This window comes from Mus pahari, chromosome 19 (genome assembly GCF_900095145.1).
Source record: "Mus pahari chromosome 19, PAHARI_EIJ_v1.1, whole genome shotgun sequence".
Classification (NCBI taxonomy): domain Eukaryota; kingdom Metazoa; phylum Chordata; class Mammalia; order Rodentia; family Muridae; genus Mus; species Mus pahari.
The window spans coordinates 75,428,143-75,444,166 of record NC_034608.1 but is presented as its reverse complement, the minus strand read 5'-3'; the positions used below and the strand labels follow the sequence as shown (position 1 = coordinate 75,444,166).

Here is a 16,024-nt window from a genome sequence, read left to right as displayed (position 1 = left end):
CCCTCGGATGCATTATTTAGATCTCAAAAGAACCTTGCTTTTCTGACTGAAAGTCTTGATGTTAGTTCTTATGAAGCTCTGTGACCAATGGCAAGCAAAAGCAAATGAGAGAAAACACAGTTTACAGGCTGGACACAAGGGAGCCTTCAGTAGAACCAGGATGAAGAACAAGACACTAGAGGAAGGAACTTTTTGAGAAAATAGACACATTTGGATTTAAGTTAATGTGTGTGTGTGTGTGTGTGTGTGTGTGTGTGATATGCATATGGGTGTGTGTTTACGTGTGTGTTGGTGTGTGCATTTCTGTGGTGTGTATGTGTGTTTTGCATATGGGTATGTGTATATGTGTGTGTTGGTCTGTATATTTATGTGGTGTGTGTGTGTATGCGCTTTCAGAATTCAGAGGAGGATTATCTTTGGTCTAGAATAGAAGATAATGTAGCAGCTTAGCTGAAGATGGAAACATACTGGATCAATAAGGAAAAGGTACTCTCAGGGTCTGGGCTTGAAGTGAAATGAGACGATAACATGAATGAGTGCTGTCTTGGCTCCTTTTACTGCTCTGATACAATTTCTGACCAGAGCAACTTAAAGAAGAAAAAGTTCAGTTTTGCTTCACAGTTTGCAGGTGCAGGAGCCAGAGGCAGCTGTTCACACTGCATGTGCAATCAGGAGGCAGTGAGTCGTGAAGGGCCTTGCTCAGCTAGCTCTCTATTCCTTACACAGCCTGGGACTGTAGAGGAATTTTAAGTTGAATCCAGCAATATGGATGCTCTGGTAAGGGATCATATCCAAAGACCTAAGTCTGTATGATCTGGCTGGAATACAGACGAGCCCTTGGTACATACCTTTAACCCTTCTGTATGGAGTATACAATCCCTCTGGCTGGAATGCACAGATACCTTTAGTACATACCTCTAATCTCAAACAAGGAAGTCCAATAGAGGAGAAGACAAAGTGATGGATGAGGATGAATCAGAGAAGATTCGATTGAATGAGTCAGAGATAGGATACACCCAACTCTCATGAGAACAGAGAGGAAAGAGAGGTGACTTAAGAGTAGTGCAGGGAGAAGGAGAGGCGTTTGGAGCAACTGAGTGCACTTGTGCTCAGTTGAGTTTGGTCAGTTCCGTCCAGTTCCCTTCAGTTGGTATAGTCAGTGTAGTCAGTACAGTTCAGTTTGTGGAGTTCAGAGGCAGTTTTTCCAAGCAGAGCAATTCAGTCAGTCAGAAGCCAAGAGAAGTCAATTTGTATAAGTCATCTTGAAGAGGAGTTTGAGTCCGAAAAGATGAGTTGAACCAGGCAGCCAGAGTTCAGAAAGAGCTAGAGAGATTGAATTCATCAGCACTAAGTCTTAGAGGCTGAAACATTCCAGGCCTAGGTTAGCAGATGGAGGCTGGAAATTTAAGCCTTCAAGGAGTGGGTTTGCAGAAGATTAGATTGTATAGAAGCTAGAAGCTTCCAGGCCTAAGCCCAGGGTTAGTTAGACAGAATCTATCTATCTATCTATCTATCTATCTATCTATCTATCTATCTATCTATCTATCCATCTATCTGTGGGCTCAGCCCAAGCCATGTGTTCTTAAAGTTTGGATATGACTCTCATCTCATCCCTTCATCTGAGGAAATAAAAAACGACACTTACATGGGACTCCAGACTGTGGAATGGTACAACCTTTAAGATAGGCGTTCCCACCTCATTAAATCTTAAGGATATCCCTTATAGACACGCCCGGAGGGGTGTCTCCAAGGATATTTTATATACTGTCAAGTCAGCAATCAATATTAAACATCATAACTGTAAAGAAAATCTTGAGTTCTCCAGTTATTACTGAGCTAACAGAGGAGGAGTACTAGAACAGATTTGATATTTTCTTCAAGTGAATCATATTGTATTCCAAACTCCCTTTGGATTATATGGTTTTTGAACTAATTATGGCTATGTAGTCATTGTCGGAGTGGGAAGAATGATGGGAAATGGAGAGATTTGGGTCAAGAAAGGAGTAAAACTGTTTTCTCATTTTAGGCCCAGAGTTGACAAACTAGAGGGCTCTTTACCTGATAGCAAGAAACAAATCAAAAGAACACCCAAACCCCTAACAACCAAACAACTACCACCACCGCCAAACCCAATGGGGGCACGGGACAGTGATTTGATACTGTATCCCTAAATGCTGTTGGCATTTGAATGTGAGATGGCCCAATGCTTATGTTATGGTGCACTTACACCCCAGCTAATGGTAGGACTGTTTTAGAAGGGTGTGAGCCTTTAAGAGGAAATATGTTGGAGGAAGTGGGTCACTAGAGTAGGGCTTTGAGGCTTACAATCTCCCATTTCCTGTTCTGTAGGCATATTGTTTTTGGAAACTGTGTAAAGTTTACCCTTTTTGTTATTCAAATGTGGATTTCTCTGCCTTCATATCTTGCTTCAATCCAGACATAGCATTTTAATGCTTATTTTTTCATTTTTTATTAGATATTTTCTTCATTTACATTTTAAATGCTATCCTGAAAGTCCCCTATACCGCCCTCTGCCCTGCTCCCTTACCCACCCAGTCCCACTTCTTGGCCCTGGCGTTCCCCTGTATGGAGGTATATAAAGTTTGCAAGACCTAGGGGCCTTTCTTCCCAATGATGGCTGAGTAGGCCATCCTCTGCTACATATGCAGCTAGAGACATGAGCTCTGGGGTTACTGGTTAGTTGCAGCCACCTATAGGGTTGCAGACCCCTTCAGCCCCTTGGGTACTTTCTCTAGCTCCTCCATTGGGGGCCCTGTGTTCCATCCAATAGATGGCTGTGAGCATCCACTTCTGTATTTGCCAGGCACTGGCATAGCTTCACAAGAGAAAGCTATATCAGGGTCCTTTCAGCAAAATCTTGCTGGCATATGCAATACTGTGTGGGTTTGGTGGCTGATTATGGTATGGATCCCCAGGTGGGGCAGTATTGTAATGTTTATATCATGAATCTCCTGTCCCAAGTTTGTGTGAACAATTCTTACCACTAATTCTCTGCCTTGTCACTAAATGCTGATCACCCAATGACTGGGCACAACAGAGAATAGGAAGCCAGCCACAGGAAGGAAAGAGGGAGAGAGGGAGGTCAGACCAGCTGATAGGATGGAGGAATTGGAGCTATGAGAAAGGGGCCCAGAGAGAGTTAATAGAAACACACTCAAAACCCCAAGAGCCAGATCAATAACAATATGCAAGTATCATGAGATGGGGCTGAGAGGTAGGCAGATTAGCATAGAAGGTTAAGGTAGATCATTTAACAGCTGAGGTAATTGAGGTTCAGTTTTAAATAAACCTTTGTTTCTCTGTGTGGTTTCTGGGGACAAGCACAGGGTAAAAAAAAATACAGCTGCCAGATTAATTCATTGGTAATATTTATATTAATGACAATTCATTAGCACTGTTCGCTCTCTGCTTCCTGGTTGTTCCTGTATGTGATCCTGACTCCTTTGCAGCTTTGTGTTTTCTGCCATGATGAACTGTGTAACCCCTCCAACCTAAGCCAGAAGTGCTTCCTTCTAAAGGTGTTTCTTTGTGTTCATTACTTTGTGTTGCCAGCCAGAACACAAAGACCTGGGCACCTTTTAGTTTCAAGCCATTTATGCTTAATCACTTACATCAAATACATTTCAAAGGCCAGGTTGAAGCACTGCCTGCTCAGAGGTTGGGATGGGAGGTGTACGGCAAGAGTCCCCAGTTTGAGACAAACTGTGAGCAGGTCTCTCAGCCACCCACACCCAGGCAGAAGCAGGAAAGATTCCAAGTTGGCTTTAACCCAGAGAGCAGATCCAGCCGAGCTTAAAACAGTATTTTTGATGTGTGCAAACAACTGAAAAAAATGGTACATTTTTTTTAATATCTCCCAATGACTTTTGTCATTTGGTAGCTGAGTGCTTTGGAGAAAGACAGCCTGTCCCAAATAATGTAGAACCTTTAAGCACTGTACTGGCTCAGACCAAGGATGGGTAAATATCTGTAGCAGTTGGATCTGCCCTGTGTTGCACAAATGCCTTCTTTATAATGGCCTTGTAGCTGGTTGAAAACAGGAGGTGAAGGAGAACTTACTTTTGAAGATGTTAAGCAAATTTTTGGACAGACAACAATTCATTAGCATATTCCATTTCATTGGGGTTCACAATTTATATAACTACATTTTGGAAAAGAAAGAAATGGGCACCTTACCTATTCAGAGTTCACTGCGTTTTGCTGGAAATACAGTTAGGACATAAGGTACAGACTTTGTCCAATGAGGTGATACCCAAACTGGAAAGAGTCACAGCCGTTGATTTCCAAGACATCATGGTCACTATCTGCCCCCATGTCCTGACTCCTTTTGTTAGAATGCCTAGAGACACTGTATCCTGTCAAGTTAGTTTTCCCTATTGTAATGGATTGAAATTGTTTCTTAGCAACACGGAATTCATTAGGATTGTCTACAGCACTCAGGCTGGCAGCAGGAAAGATGTGGAGTTGACTAAGGAGGAAATTGTTCTTGCAGCCCATACGTTTGGCCAGGTTGTGCCCATGGAGTCTGATATCTTACAACTCAGATTTACGTGAGCCAAGGGGACATATGACTTCAGGAGACATCGAACAGACAACTGCCCTGCAAGAAGGAGCTTGGTTTTTCTTTTTTTCTTTTTTTTCTGTTATATATTTTCTTCATTTACATCTCAAATGCTATCCCCCAAAGCCCCAATACCTTCCCCCTGCCCTGATCCCCAACCCACACACTCCTGCTTCCTGGCCCTGGCATTCCCCTGTACTGGGGCATATGATCTTTGCAAGACCAAGGTCCTCTCCTCCCATTCATGGCTGACTATGCCATCCTCTGCTACATATGCAACTAGAGACACATCTCTGGGGGGTACTGGTTAGTTCATATTGTTGTTCCTCCTATAGGGTGGCAGACCCCTTTAGCTCCTTGGGTACTTTCTCTAGCTCCTTTATCAGGGGCCCTGTGTTCCTTCCAATAGCTGACTGTGAGCATCCACTTCTGTGTTTGCCAGGCACTGGCATAGTCTCCCTCACAAAGAGAGCTATGTCAGGGTCCTGTCAGCAAACTCTTTCTGGCATATGTAATAGTGTCTGGGTTTGGTGGTTGTTTTTGGGATGGATCCCCGAGTGGGGCAGTCTCTGGATGGTCCTTCCTTCTGTTTCAGCTCCAAACTTTGTCTCTGTCATGTTGTCTTCCATGGGTTTTTTTATTCTCCATTCTAAGAAGGAGCGAAGTATCCACACTTTGGTCTTCCTTCTTCTTGAGTTTCATGTGTTTTGCAAATTGCATCTTGGGTATTCTAAGTTTCTGGGCTAATATCTGCTTATCAGTGAGTACATATCATGTGTGTTCTTTTGTGATTGAGTTACCTCACTCAGGATGATATCCTCCAGATCCATCCGTTTGCCTGAGAACTTCATGAATTCATTCAACTTGGCTTTTCGACTTGACTGAGGCCCAGAGACGGTAGAATGCCTCAGATGATGTGGTTCAGCTAGCTGTCCAGCTTGCAGTATCAGTCCACAGGTTTCATCTGCGTTCCACTGCAGGAGCTGCAGGAGCCATGGCTGAGCCTCCGATTGATCTTGTAAAGTCTCAAATGTAGAATCAATGATCAACCAGCCCTCAGTGGGAGAATACATATATAAAAACGGCTTTGACTATTTTCAGAATATGCTCCGTTATCAAGGCTTCTTTGTACTGTTCAGAGGTTTGCTGTCACAGTTACTGGGAGTCACCCGAAGAAAGCCATAAAACTTATAGTGAATGATTTTATGAGGGACACGTTTATACACAGGGATGTCTCAGTCCCACTTGCAGCAGAGATTTTTGAAGGAGGCTTTACACGAAGCTTTTGTTTTTACAAATTCTTTAGAAATCATCAAGATTAGCCTGCAAGTGGCTGGAGAGATTACCACAGGCCCCAGAGTCAGTGGTGTCTATGGTGCAACAACTGGGGTTCTTTGGCCTCTATACAGGTGCCAAAGCAGGCGTTGTGTGGGACATTTCATTCTCAGCCATCTATTTCCCACACTATGCTCATGGTGGGCAGGCTTCCTTTGCAAATGAGGATGGGCAGATCAGCCTGCCCATGAAGACTGGCCTTTGCAATGAAGATGCGCAGCCTGGAAAGCCTGCTCTTAGCTGGTGATGCAGGTGGTATGCCTATAGCATCTTTAGTGACCCCTGCTGATGTTATCAAGTCTAGATTATAGGTGGCTTCCAAGCTTGAGCAAACTGCTTAACAGTGCTGTGATAGCGTGCTTCAGAAAGATACTGAAGGTAAGGCCCAACAACTGTGGCAAAGGACTGGTGTTTGTGTTTCATTTTTTTTAATTGATTATTTTATTTATTTACATTTCAAATGTTATCCCCCTTTCCAAGTTTCCCCTCCATAAGCTCCCTATCCCCTCCTCTCTTCCCCATGCTTCTATGAGGGTGCTTCCCCATCACCTTCCCACTCCTGCCTAGCATTCCCCTATCCTGGGTCATCGAGTCTCCACAAGACCAAGGGGCTCCCCTCCCAGTGATGCCCGATAAGGCCATCCTCTGCTACATATTCAACTGGAGCATGGGTCCCCCATGTGTATGTACTCTTTGGTTGGTAGTTTAGTCCTTGGAACTTTGGGGTGTCTTGTTGGCTGATATTGTTGTTTTTCCTATGGGGTTGTAAACCCCTTCAGCTACTTCAGTCCTTGCCCTAGCTTCTCCATTAGGATCCCTATGCTCTGTCCAACATTTGGCTGTATGCATCTGCATCTATATTGGTCAGGCTTTGGCAGAGCCTCTCGGGGGATAGCTATAGCAGGCTCCTGACCACAAGAACATTTGGCATCAGCAATAGTGTCTGGGTTTGGTGGTAGCAGTACTACTCAGTAGGGGGAAGAGAATAACCTCTGGAAAAGAGAGGCAGAGAGGGATCTGGGAGGGAGAGAGAAGGGAAAGGCAGAAAGGGGGTCCAGTTCAGATATGGGAGGAGATAGTGGAGAACTACAGAGGGTCAGGAATTTAAAATAGGTGTGTAGTAGTAGGGGAGGGGGAACAAGGGGTAGCCACTAGAAAGTCCCAGATGCCAGGGACCCAAGTTCCCAGGACCCAAAAGGGAGAACTTTAGCTGAAATACACAACATAGGGGAGATAGAACCTGTAGAGACCATATCCAGTGGATAGGTATAGTCCACAGTTGAGGAATGAGGCCACCCACCCACATCAAATATATTAATACAGAATTCCTCTGTCAAAAGGAAATGCGTGGACAAAGAGTGGAGCAGAAACTGAAGGAAAGGCCATCCAGATACTGCCCCACCTAGCGACCCATCCCATCTGCAAACACCAAACCCAGACTCTATTGCTGATGTGTTTCCATTCTTGACCTGGTTTGGTATCACCTTCCTGACTTAGGAATTTCTGCAGCCATGGTTTTACGTCGATTCTGGAGGAGTAAACCCAGGGGGATCTGAGTCTGTTCCTAAATCCAGTACTACTCCACCTGCTCTCGATCCTGACCAGGCTGGGGGCTATAAATTGGCAGCTGCAACTGTCTTTGGGACTGAAAATAGATTTTGACTTTACCTCTCTTCAAGCCATTGGCATCTACATCAAAAGTGACTACGGTGGCCTGTAGGAAGACTGACCTGGGATGTGGCTGCACAGTGGTTGGTACTGGAATAAGCCTCATCTCTGATTAAAGTGTGAATTTGCCCCTTCCAAATCTGTGTCTTTTTAATTGAGGTCAGGGCTTTTTATATAAAATGTAATCTCTTGTTTTCTGGGTGTTTTTGTACCAAGATCATGTGGAATTGTTCCTCATGATTCTTTGGCCTTCTTCCCACAAAACTGTGTTTGTATCATCTCTATACTGGGATTTGGTCAACACTTTCATGATCTAGAGTAAGTCCTAAGGGAAATGGGGAAGGTCTCCTAACTTAAAGGCAGCCATGATCCCCAAAGCAAATCATGAATCCTGAGGATGTTTAAAGAAGTAGAAAGCTGGGTATATATTTATAAAAATAAAAAACACTGGAAGAAATAGTAATGTTATTTATTATTATTATTATTATTATTATTATTATTATTATTATCATTATTAACAATCCCCAAATATCCAGCCTGAATTTGAATTTAAAAACATGAACAAATTTGTCCTGTTTATGAGGATTTTATGTGAAACTTTTAACAGTCTTTCTTGGATCAAGTCTACCAAGAGAAAAGTTTCAAATTTTAAGGAAATGCTTTTGGCGTTTTAATTATAGATACAAAAGAAACTGAGACATAATCTTATTCCTGAATGTGCCAATTGGGGATAAATCCTCATATGATGAACAGGTACTGATTATTAATGATTTTAATGACCATGAGAATAATGTACACCCCTGCTTGCTAGTGCCCACCTGCTCCCAGGCCCATAGCTTGTACCAATTTGCCTTTAAAATGCACTTTATCTTGAATCATGTCTGACAAATACACTCTAAGGTTTTATTTATTTAATTTGGAGTGACCTTGTATCATGGTCAGAGGTTTGTAAGTTTGTGAACGAAGAAATAAACTAATTTTAAAGTTAAGTACCCTCCCCTCAAAAACAACAACAACAACAACAACAAGAAAACCAACTTGTTTCAAATTCATTTTGTCTCCAAAGCTCTTGTTCTCAAGACACACTCCATTTCCATCTCTTCACCCAGCTCAATATCTGTTGTTTTTTACTCTTGTTTCTTTGAGGCCCACTTCCTGGTTAAACCTTTTTTTGCTTTTCCATAACCTCATCTTTCTCCATCCACCCACTGTCTACAATAGTCTGTGTCTTACTCATTGTGTCCACAGAGATGTTATCTGTTTTCCATAAAGTACGTGTTCATGTGTTTACCTCACCTGAAGTATCATATACATCTTTTTAGTCTCTATGTCCTGGGTAGCCTCTGGTTACCCCAGGCACAGTCACAGAGGTTGGGGTTGTACCTCATGTCCATTTCTCTAGCAGGGGCTCTGGTGATACTGTGGTAGAATTTACTTGCAAATATTATGGCATGGACATGTGCACATATGGCCACTATAGTTTCTACACAAAACTGAGATACTTTGTTTTAAGAAATATTTTTACTAATTCTTTGGTAATTTGATAATTTCATGCAATATATGTACCCCCAACTCCTTCTAGATTCATGTTCACCCAGATTCGGTGTGCATGGCGATAGTTATAAATCCGATTTTATTCATTTACATGTAGCTATTCACTATGACCTGTACTTTCATTGAATATGCTGCTCTTCTCCAGTGGATATGTTTGGCTTTTTTTTTTTTTTTAATTTGTCAGAAATCAGGTGTTGAGAGGTGAGTGGTTTTATGTCCATATCATTAATTCTATTCCATTGATCCAAGCGTGTGCTTTTATACCAGCACCGAGCTGTCTATTTCTATAGGTCTGTAGTGTAACTTATAATCAGGGATGCTGTTACCTCCAGCAGCCTTTTTTTTTAATTATTGTTGTTTTAGTTATGCTTATTTCTTTGTGTTTACATTACGTTTTTCAACTTCTTTGAAGAAAAGCTTGTGAGTTTTGATGGGGATTGCAATTGAGTTTGTAAATTCTTTTTGGTGGGACGGGAAAGGAATTTTCACGATGTTCATTCTACCGATTTGTTAGCATAGGAAGTCTTTCTGGTATCATTCTTAACTTACGTTTTATTATATGAATCTTTAAACTCTTTAGTTATACTTATTCAAATACATTTAGAATCTATTGCGAAAGGTACTATTTCACTGATTTCATCCTCAGTATGTTTGTCGTTAGTTTGTAGGAAAGCTACAAATTTTTTGTGTGCCAATTTTTTATCCCGCTGAATTTTTTATCCTACTTTGCTGAAAGCGCTTACCTGTTGTAGGGGTAGTCTAGCGGGGTTTTTAGGGTCTTCACTGCATTTGATCATATTGTCTACAAGTAAATATACTTTGACTTTTTTCTTTCCTATTTGGATTTTCTTGGTCTCCATCAGTTCTTGTTGCTCTAGTGAAGACTTCATGTACTGAATTGAACAGGCGTGGAGAGGGTGCACATCCTTGTCTTGCTCACGGTCTTAGTAGAAATGCTTTGAATTTTTAGTAGAAATGCTTAGTATGATGTTGGCCACGTGGTTGTCATATGACCTTTATTATGTTGAAATGTGTCCTCCATATCTCTCTATTCTTCCCAGGACTTTTATCATGAAGGTGTGTTGGATTTTGTCAAAAGTCTTTCTGCATCTAACGAGCTGATCGCGTGGTTTCTGTCCTCGAGTGTGTTTATGTAGTATGTTACATTTATATATGTTGAGATTGTTCCTTCATTGCTGAAAAATTCCCACTGTATATATTAAACACACTTAATTTATCTATTGCCCCATTGTTGGATACATAGGTTGGTTCCATAGGCTATCTGTTGTGAATAGTGTTACAATAAACATTGATGTGCAAATATCTCAGTGATTTGTTAACTCAAAGTCTTTTGGATGAATAACCAAGAGTATGAGCAAATGGGACTGGGAAAGTGGACCAAAGTGCTATACTAAGAGTTCTCCATATACTTGGATGAAAGTAGTTCCATGTAACACTTCAAATTAATAGACCGATTTTTAACACTGAGCTATAAGCTCCTCGTTCCTTACATTTAAACAGTATTAGAAAAACCTGTAATATCAGAAGTGTAGCACTTCTGCATAGAGGTTGGTGCTCTGTCCTTGGTGAGTCCATTCTCTATACTAAGACAACTAGGGCCCGGGGTGAAAATTGTCATCTTCGTAAGTCTACGTGACCTTTTCAGACCCTGGGAAGTAAACACCCAGGGTCTGAAAGTTCCTGATTAAAGTTTGTTTGCATGTGTTCTGGCTTCATATCTCTGTCATAAAAATGTTGGTACCTTTTATGGCTACTTCCTCATGGTTATATTTAACTAACTTGAAAATTGAATTCTAATTATGTTGTATATGAGTGAGATGAAACCTGTAAAAAGTGCATGGATCTACGTCGTAGCCTCATTCGCATTTTACTAACTTTTAATTTCCTTTTAATTTCCAGTTATTTATATTTTTCTCACATTATGCTGTAGCCTAATGTGCCACAAAATATTAAATACCATAAAAATCAAACTACTACCCAGCATAATTCTTTTACGGTTATTGAGATTAGAAGTTCTATGAGCTATGAATTTGTTATTCATAGAAGTCCATTTCATTGTAGTGACTCCCCGTCCATGAACCAAACCATATAGACAGAAATATGCAATGGTGAAACCAGTCATATAGTCAGCACCACCCTTAATCAACCAGCACATCACATGACATGACCGAATTGCATCTGCAAAGATAATTCAGTAGGCTTTTCTATCGCTCCTTCTATTTCCCCATAAAAGCCATGGGTACCTGGTATACTTATTACAAGTATCAGGTGCTAAGCCGAGCAGGTGCTGAACTACTCTAACCTGACTATGTGGCCTGGCCTAACTTCCCATCCATGTGGCATTACCTGTCATCTTGATCTTGCTCTAGTTCCTCTTTCTTCACCTGTCACCTTGACCTGCTCATGGCAATTCTCTGACTATCACCCGAGTCCCTCTCTTTCTCTCAACCCTAGGCACAGAAATTCTGCCTTATCTCTCCTCTCCAGCTCATCGGACGATCAGCTCTTCATTGACCAATCAGAAATAATAGAAAACACTGCCTTACAAAATACAGTCAGGAAATGCTTCATAATAATGACAATAAAAATTTTTTAGGCTGCACCCAGATCTTAGGGTACAGAAATCAGCATCTGAATATACAGTGCACAAGCCGTCCCCCCAACATCAGTACCAGAAACAAAATCATTATAATGTTCAGATGCATGTCTGTATTGGGAGTAATGTGCTTGTACTTTGTCATCCTGACTTAAATATCTTCAGGCAAGCTGGGAAAAGGCCTCTATAAAGATATAAAAAGGGAAACACAGACATCCTTTTATGCTTGAATTTTCTCATTAGCTGATTACTAGCTTAGCATTATTAGGCAAGATAGGGGTGATTATATGGCGAGTTGTTGGCATTAAGAAGAAAGGCTGGCCCAAATGTAGTTGGTGAAGCTGTCAACTGCTGACAAGGTTATAGAAACAAGTTGGAAGAGAAGATGGAAAAAAATAAAAAGAAACTAAGCTCGGCCAATTCTTGCAGACCTGGACAACCTTTTAACATTGAACATAACATTGTCATTTATAAAATTCGTATTTGAGAGCTACACAGTTGAGTTAAAAAGGAAAAGTGCACAAAAAAGTATCATAACATTTTAAGAAAGCTCACAACTTTATATTGCACCATGATTATAGCTATTCTTGGCCAAATGTGGTCCATGGGCCATGGGTTTGACAGGTCTGCTTGAGGAAAGCCACCACGAGCTGCAAACTATTAAATCTGTTATTTGAATGCTTTTATTATTTTTTTTAGCGTATAGTAAAAGTGACATAGTTAAAAGAAACACATTGGGAATTATATTGAATAAAATCATGTTCTTACGGTTAAATTGAAGAAATGCATATCTGAGGCAATTAAGTATACTCAACTCTCAACCTTCTGCCAATGGCATTTAAAAATGAAAATCAAATGGAAGAGTTAAAACAGCCAATGGCGATCAAATAATAGACACATTTTATAGAACTTTGTTTATTTTTTGTTCTTTAACCCTTTCTTATAGTCCAGTCTTCATCTCCCTCCGGTCTCCCCCCACCTCCCCCCATTCCTTACCTCTCCTTTCCCCCCATCTCCAAAAAGATGTCCCTACCCTACTTCCATATCACCAGACCTTCTCACTTCCTGTAGCCTCAAGTCTCTGAGCATTAGGTACACCTTCTCTCACTGAGGCCAGATCTGGCACTCCTCTGCTGTATATGTGTCAGGGGCCCCATATCAGCTGGTGTATGCTACCTGGTTAGTGGGTCAGTGCCTGACAGATCTGGGGGTCAGAACTTTATTTTTTAAAAAGTGTAACATATTAAATTTTTCTATGTTAATGGTAACCTTATTGATATTATTATTAAATGTTTCCCCAATGATCTGCTACAATGTTACACTGTGTTTACTTTATATCACAGGAGAGGGCCTTGTTGTAGCTAAACAATATTCCTTATAATTTTACTATGTAAGAAAGTTGTTTATAAAGTATAATATGTAACTCAACTGTAACCTTTAAATAATAAAGTTAGAAGGCTGAAAGTAATTTAGGTTTTGGATACCTGGAAGATTGACATTAAAAATGATCTTGGAAGATACATCTACTGCCACCAAACTGAGAAGCAGAAGAACAAATGTTTTAAAAAATGTACTCTTCAGGGCCAAGAAGTGGGAGTGGGTGGGTAGGGGAGCAGGGTGGGGGGAGGGTACAGGGGATATTCGGGATAGCATTTGAAATGTAAATGAAGAAAATATCTAATAAAATAGTTAAAAGAAAAAAACGTACTCTTATGACTTGACATGTGTTCAAAACTTAAAATGATTTGAAGATTAAGAATATGATCAAAAATACTATTAGTTTTAAAGTTTCAAATTTGCATAGTTTTAGAGTTTTACCTTCACATGATTTTCTTGTCTTTGGAATTTTTAAATATTTCTCTTAAAATTTTGATCATGCCTTTAGTATCTTTTCTTTTTTTTTTTTTTTGTTGGGGGAAATGAAGAATATGTCTGGCTTAATGTATCCAGTTCTGACAGGTCAGTGATATTTTTGACAGACTTGCCAACAAAGTTCAAGGAGTTCTTTTAATAGCCAAGAATACAAGAGTTTAGGGAGATGGTTAAACATTTGGACCACATAGAATGTCTCCCACATAGTGTAAAGGAATTCTTTCACCTCTACAAAAGAAGCTGTAGGAACTTCAGCTACTTTTAAACAGTTGTATATGTTAAAGACTTTATGAGGTACAAAAGGATCACATGACTTGTTTCCCCACAGACTGCTAGAGACCACTCCCACTCAAAAGCAGAGTCTTTGTTCAAGGTGGAGCTCAACCATCCAACCTCTCTAACACAGTGGATGGGGGTGGAACATCCTGGGTTAATAAAATCTTGTCTTTTTTATCATGTTTTCAGCAGTGTGAGGAGTTTTCCAACTTGGCAGTTACATGATTGGTTAACATTTAAGAAATTACAGCTTGGTGCATTTTGTATGTGTGGGGGTGTGGGTATCAAGGATTTCAACTTGTCATATACAATTGTGGCTAACTTGAGCAATGTATTTTGAGACATCTGGAATATTAGGTATTATCCTCCTGAGAGCTGATTTGTTGTCACTAAGGGTGGAGTAGTTGTTATTAGGAAGGTGCAGCTGTTGCTAGGGGTGTCTTGGTTCCTGTAGCATGAAATATTAAAAACAATCCACACTACCACCAGCATGGCACCTGTGGACAAGGCAGCCTGTTAGCCCTGTAGACTGTCTGATTCAGAGCTCTGAAATCTCTCCACCCAGCTCGCTAAGTTCCCATGGCAAACCACTGCCATGCATGCCCCACCCTTCCAAATTCCTGAGACTGGCTCGAGTGCCCTGCAAGCACACTTTTCTCTGGAGCTCAGCTGAATCGCTGCGTGAAGGTGAAGGAAAACACCACACAATCTTAGTCTAGAATCAACAGGTAACACAATCGTTGGCTGCAGCAACTAGCATGCTAATTTGTAAGCTCTTCTAAGTTATAAATCCTATAGTAGTGGATCCCCGGCAGATCTGCCACCTGAACGGGGTCAGGGGGTGGGATGGGGGTGGGTTGTCTGTACTTACATTGTGTCCTCCATGGTCTCACACGTCCAAACGGAAGTATCTCTAGCCCCTCTTCTGCAGTGTTCCTGGAACCCTAGGTGTGAGAGTGCTTTGTAGTATATTGATTGAGATTGGGCTCCACAATTCTGCATTTTGATTAACATATAGATTCGACAGGTCATATTTAGAAATATATATTTATATATAAATATAAAGATATATGTAAATATATTTTGAAATATATGCATTTATATTTATTTATAATTATGTATATATATCCACATGTTATTGCATGTGTAAATATATGTATTTATATGTGTAAATGAAATATATATTTTATATTTATGTCTCTATTTTTCTGCATGCAATAACAATTAATGAAGAAAAGAGACCATAGATGCGAAGGAGAACATGAAGGGTTACATGGTAGTTTTGGGAAAGAGGAAAGGAAGGAGGAAATGTGATTAAATTATAATCTCAAAGATAAATGAGGACTCACTGGGTAGTCAGTCCAATATCCCATTATTTTTCAATGTAAGTTATTGCATGCTATGTCTTTGATTGAATGTGACCAGGAACTTAGGAACAAATCTGGGTGAAGGCACAAGTTGCTCTCATCTTTACCATTGCAGCTTCCACCAGGAGAGAAATGCTGGGTCCTTGGGTTAGGTTGAGGGTTCGAAGCCTACTTGGATGAACTCTGGCCTGTAACTTAACCGATTTGGTGAACTCTGCCTTTGCCTCATCTGTTGACCTTACACTGGTTGTTATTTAACATCTTCTGCCTCAATCCAGACATAGATCCCCATGTTCTGAAGCCCTTGGTAAGTCAGCCACACATCCTGACCCTGTCAGATGGGACTTGGTCATCTGTTCAGAGCTGGTGGGTCTGCTCCATGGTACGAGCCCAGGATATGCTTTGTCATAGTAAGAGGAAGGAACTGTCTTTAAGATGATGAGAGTTGGCAACATTGGAAGTCAATCCTTATTTCCCTGTTAGGAGCACATTTTATCTCCTTCCAGGGTCATGTTTCAAAGTTTGCCTGATTTGAGGATTTTGTCTTTCTCTTCCCATAGTAGAATTAATAGGAAATATCAACCGATAACTGACTCTTCTTTCCACACTATATTCTACATTATTTTCTAGATTTTTGTCACATGAGTTTTTAATAAACTGTAATTTTTTTCATATTTTATTTTTTATATTCTAATGTGGCAGACAGAGTGAGAAATATGACACAAATGGATTGCATTTTTTTGTGTTTTTATC

At 40.6% G+C, this 16,024-nt stretch overlaps 1 pseudogene; it reads left to right on the top strand.

Annotated features, from left to right (window-relative positions):
• The first annotated feature begins 528 nt into the window (after positions 1 to 528).
• On the top strand, positions 529 to 7,701 carry LOC110336267 (annotated as a pseudogene).
• The last annotated feature ends 8,323 nt before the right edge of the window (positions 7,702 to 16,024 follow it).